We start from the raw sequence: 6,075 nt of genomic DNA, 5'->3' as shown, positions 1-6,075 counted from the left end.
GTTTGAAATAACACAAAAGAGGGCTCTGAATTAACTAAAACTGTCTAATATAGCCGTGGCTTGGTATTTAAATTTACCTCTTGAATCACTGGAGACATTAAATGGGGTGTAAATGCATTTCATGTGCCTATAATTCTCATCAAGAAAATGTTAGAAGTAAAGCAGAGATGGTTTGGTAACTGCTTGGGATTAAGAAAAAGATATTTTCTTGCATTATTTATGAAGTGTGAAATGGGGGAGAAATTCTTATTCTGCAAGAAGGAATTTCATAGAATATTTTTAAATTGCAGTAAGAAAGTGGTTTTGGAATGAAATGCTGATGTTCCTCAGGAGATTCTCTTTTAATGGAAAAAGTATGTTTTTACAGATCCATTTTGTTTTTGTTCTTAATTGATTTAATTACATCCAGATTTTATGTTCTGTTCCACAGGGTAAATTTCTCAAGGCCTCGAATTGCTGAGTATGTGGCATGAGGAAATGGGCACATTAAATTTTCAGACTGTTGATTTGCAAGTAAGAGCATGAAAGAAATGCATGTTTTTAGCACCATGCTTCTTAAAATCTGTGTCCCCTCACTGTACTTTTCATGTCCATGTTATCAATTCCTTTTTCAGTTGAATATACCCTGCCCTCAAGCCAAAGCAACTGAACCAGCAAACCTCTCAATTACCCTGCCAGTTGCATCCCAGTTTCTTCTGCAGATTTGCCCAAGTGTCTGCAGCATGGGTCACAGTTGATATAAGACTGTTGTGTCATGCTGATTCTCAGCAGGGAGTCATCATTTGGTTTAAAGCTGCAGAAACCACTCAGGCTGCCCCTCTGCTGAATCCTAAAATCAAAGAGGAATACGGGTGGTGTGTGTGCAGGTGGGATGAGGAAAATAGTGAAAAACAGTGAAAAACAAGGCTGAACTTCTCAGGGTGCTTTCTTGCACACAGCCCTCGTTAACTGGTGGTGTTTCTTCAAATATGGTATTCAATTTTAGATAATAAAAATGAAGATGAATTGATTTGATCTATTTATTTTGCTAATGCTTTCTGAATATTATCACTAATATATAATTCAGACATCACAGCAAAATGGGCTGCAACAAAAAAGTAGAAATCAAGAATATGCCTGCATTATCTTGTCAAATCTCTCCTTCATCCTCAAGATTAGGAAAAAAAAAGGTAAAGACTTATGATTTTGAAATGGACTTTCTGTTTCCTGTACCTTCTCACATTTTGTTCCTTCTGGAAGGTAGTATATTATATATGCATGAAGAAATATTTCAGGGTGACTCATATTTTCATGTGTTATTGAATTACTTTTTGTCCAGTGGTGTCTAGTATTTTTGCTGGGAAATACGTAGTTTTAGTAGTCTTGGTATTACTTTATTACTTTTAATCAGAATTTTTTGACAATTAATGTTGATCTCCTCGGATTCCCAAGCAGTAATTTCTCTTGATGGGAAAATCTGTTGAAGCCTAGGTTCTAATTTCAGCAACAGTTATAAAAATGGTGCCATAGCATAGAGCTAAAGCAAGGAATCTGAAGGATGGAAGTTTAAGGTTTGAAATGATATTATAAAAATTGTAATAGCACCTTTCATATGTGTCACAGCATAGTGTTTCTTTCCCTTTTTCTGTACTGTCACCTCTAAAAATGTGACATTTAGTACTGAGCACAACAGCTTAGGAAATAGCATAGGTCACTGGGGGGTTTTGTATTTTTTTTCTTTCTTGTCTTAATTTTTATTGAAGTAATTTACTTTTGCTGGCCTATAACACTTGCACAAATCCAAGTAACATGGGCAAAACAAAAGTACTTATTTGTGTTGTGACAAACTTAGAGACCTCCCTCACTCAAAGAAGTGATAAGAGATTGGATCTTTTTGGATGGCAAAACAATTTGTTGGGAAAATTGTGTGGTAATATTTACACTGACAGATTGCTTCCTGAAGAGCCAAGGGACTGCAAAATCCCTCATGTACTCAGGTGTCATGCATTTCCCAGGTTAAAAACATATTTTCATGGATTTAAAAATGACTGCTGACAGAGATGTGGAGGAATTTGTTTTGGCAAGACACAGCAGTCACCAGTTTATTTACTACTGGAGCTAATAAATGTAAATTTATTTTGTGACAAGAAGAGGAACCCTCTAGCTAAAAAAGTATGTGACACTGCTTGTTTTGTAACTGAAGCAAGAAATAGTTTTGCAATGTATGCACCACAACTATTTTGAATTCTTCTGAATTATTTTCAAACATTTCAGAAAATATGCACTAGTACAGAAGAAGGCTGGGATGTCTCTAAAATGAGATGTTATCTTCCAGGTGGCATGACACAATGGGAATCTATACAGAGAAGGGAATTTTAAGGAATTGATAGGAAAGTTTATATATATATTTTTTTTAAATTTTATTTTTCTTCCTGATGCTTCGATTTTTTTTACCATTGCAGTCTGTATCCAGAAGGAGTTTGTATTCCATGAAGTTTAAAAAAATTACTTTGAAGGTGCAGTTTTTATAAGGTATTAATGGAACAGTAAACACAGATGTGTGGATCCATGGAAGTATGGACAAGTACCTGAATACCCACTCAGATGAAATAGCAAAGTCTGAACATATGGATATTGTTTTTGTATTTTTGTCAGATATTATTTCCAGGTCACCATCTATATGAAGTCTGTACAATATTGTCAGTTATGCCTTCTTAGTGTAAAATAATCTTAATTTGTCATCTAGCAGTGCTGTTCAGGAAAACTTTCCAAGTGACAAATAATTAAATGACTCTATAACTTGTTTATTTTAAATACTGGGTTGTTTACCCCACTTCTCAAGCTATTGGATTCAATATTTGTAAGGTTTAGACAACCTTTGGAGAATTCTAAGGCTGCAAATTCTTCATGAAAATGTATGCTGTTATCTTTATTAGTGCTTAATTAAATGATGATTTGTTAATAGAAGAAAATTATTAATGCTTTCTCAGAGGACTGAAAATATGCTCTATCCACTTATTCTGCATTTAGTCACTATAGGTGATGTCAGTATGAAAATCAGCACTTCTAAATGGATTTCTATCACTTGGGCAAAATTGAAAAACTGTAATTGTACTTTTTTATTAGTAATGCAATAGACATATGGTAATTTTATGTTGATAAAAACCTTTGTAAATCTTGGGTGTTGTATTCTGCAGCCTTACCAGAACCATGCAGAAAAAAAAAAAAAAAAAAAAAAAAAAAGGAAGGGAAAAGGTTTTTTGTTTAATAACATAATATTGGAAGATCTTTCCCTTCACTCCTACTTACATTTAAGCTCAGGGTGGTGACACCTCAGATCCATACAGTCCCAATGACATCCTAAGACTCAAATGTTGTGTTTGTTGGTGAAAGGTTGCCTTCTGTCTGGAGGAGAACTTACCTTGAGAACAAAGCAGCTTCAGTGGCATTTTGGTTTTGAAAGTTCCAGTTCCACTGTGGAAAACCTTTTGAGCTGTGTGGCAGCTGGCCACCACGGAATGATCACGCAGGGTTTCATGGTGCCCTCCCCTGTGGTGCTGCCCACTGCCCTAGACACGTTTGCTGTCTGTGTCCATCCTGCACAGGCTTTGTCTAAGAACAGGCACAAACTTACACCAAGCCTGCTGAGGTCTGGGATGCTGTGGTGGAAGGTCTGGAAGGCAGGCCAGAAGAGCCTCCAGTCTGTTCTTTTATTATGGCTTATGGGAGGTATTTGATACAGCATTTCTTAAATTCAGCTTTGCTGGGCCCCTGAGGAGTCTTCCTGCTCAGATTCAACCTGACCTATACAGTCCATTAAATATGATCTTATGACAATGTACTGTGATACTGGCTTGCCTTCCATGACTTAAATACTCAGCCTCGTGTTTTAGTGTGAGCACAGCTTAATTCAGGGTATACCCCAAAAGCCCTTAGCATTGCCAAGGTCTATTTACTTGACCATGAACATATCTGAGAGTCAAATGTTATACGTGTCATACCTTTTTCAGTTTCAGATGAAAAAAACAAAATTCTTGACATTAGCAAGAAGATGCTATCTTTCACTAAGCTTGCTAAAAAATGTCTGTAAAATTCATGAATTGGAAGAAACCTTTGGAGAAGTCTAAGAATTTTTTTAAATCAACTGTGGTCTTAATTTTTAGTATGTGAAAATTAGCTAGTCAGCCTTTAGATACCAATGATCATTTTGTACCTTGATTTCTCTCTTTCATCTGCTCATATCCAAAATATAATCTTTCTAATTTTCTTTAGGTTGTAGCTTTTTGTTTCCCAGATACTTTTTGGTGAACCATTTTGTGAAACATGCTGTGTTTGTGAGGTGAAAATATTAGAAGTGCTTTTTTTTTTTTTTCATTTTGGTTAAAGGCATGACAGATTTTTACCATAAGATTCATATTTTCCAGTGCAGAACAGAAGGATTATCAAATTATCAACAGCACCAAGAAAAGGTTCTGCTCAGTTTACCTCAGCTAGAGATGCTGCTAGATTTAAATCATTACTATGATTTAAAAAGTATTTGACATTTCCTTTGCAGCTGTGTCATAGCTTTAGCTGTTACAGATCCAACAGACAAAGTGTGCAAATGATCACTGAGGCACAGTTCTGACTACCTCAAAGTCTTCATTTTGAGAGTGATTATGCCATGGCTTTTTAATGTGGGTTAATACATAAAACTGCACAGAAAATAAATTTCAATATATGTGCAAAAGGCCTGATTTAGTAATGTTTATGGTAGAATAAGGGCTATTTTAAAATGAGATTCAATGTCATAAGCAGGGAGAGAAGGGAAAAAAATGTTAATATGAACACCTTATGGCTAAAAAGGATATTATTATGAATAAGTATTGTGAAATATTTATGATTCAAAAATCATGGGAATTTCTCATTTGAAAAGAAATCTAATAAAGCTCCCAGCTCTCAATTTATGAAAACTCTGTGGGATTGGAATTTAAAGGTAGTGAAAACATATTAAGGATCAGTATTCCCTTCCTGCAACTTTTAAATATGCCCGTTTGGGGACTGCCTCCATCCTTCAGTTTAGGTGTGCAACACAATATTTATTTTTTTTCCCCTCAGGCCATCACTGAAAGGGGGAATCTAATTTCACTGGAAGATGTTCTGAGACTTCCATGCAATACCATGAAATGGAGGTATGTGTTATCATGGGGCTTCCATCATGTCCCCAGGGCGGACTTCTGACAGGTTTCTATTGCATATTCTACTCTTGCTTCAGGTTTGGAATTCCTGGGAATCTGCACACTTGATCACAGAAGACCCTTTGCCCTAAATGTTCTGTTTCCTAATTTAAGAAGACCTAAAGGTAAAGGAGACTAAAATTGAAAGTTAATTTAATTCAATACAACAGCAGACTCTATAGGCTGTCATATTTCTCTGTCACTGCTGCAATATTTTACTGAAGCTGAGCCACGTGCATTTGAGACACAGCTTTATGTCAGTTAAAATGTATTGTAAAACAGGTGTGAGAAACACCAAGGGAAGATTAAATAAATGTGCAAGTAAGTTTCTAGGTGTTTGTGTTGGCTCTTTCTCTCTTTCTCTCTCTCTCTCTCTCTCTCTCTCTCTCTTTCTCTCTCTCTCTTTCTCTCTCTCTCTTTCTCTCTCTTTCTCTCTCTCTCTTTCTCTCTCTCTCTTTCTCTCTCTCTCTTTCTCTCTCTCTCTTTCTCTCTCTCTCTTTCTCTCTCTCTCTTTCTCTCTCTCTTTCTCTCTCTCTTTCTCTCTCTTTCTCTCTCTTTCTCTCTCTCTTTCTCTCTCTCTTTCTCTCTCTCTTTCTCTCTCTCTTTCTCTCTCTCTTTCTCTCTCTCTTTTCTCTCTCTCTTTCTCTCTCTCTTTCTCTCTCTCTTTCTCTCTCTCTTTCTCTCTCTCTCTCTTTCTTTTACCTTTTCTCCCTTTCTCTCTCCCTTTCTCCCTTTCTTCTCTTTTTCTTTCTTTTTCTTTCACACTCTCTCTCTTCTCTAGAGGTGTGCTGATGGCTGAATTTCAATATCAAGTGGAAACTCAAGGAACTGGAAATTGGTGGGAAATAATGAATACAATCTTAAATATTTCTATACTTTT

The sequence above is a fragment of the Haemorhous mexicanus genome, chromosome 4 (assembly GCF_027477595.1).
Source record: "Haemorhous mexicanus isolate bHaeMex1 chromosome 4, bHaeMex1.pri, whole genome shotgun sequence".
In the NCBI taxonomy this organism is placed as follows: domain Eukaryota; kingdom Metazoa; phylum Chordata; class Aves; order Passeriformes; family Fringillidae; genus Haemorhous; species Haemorhous mexicanus.
The sequence above is the reverse complement of the archived record's forward strand: the minus strand, read 5'-3'. Positions refer to the sequence as shown.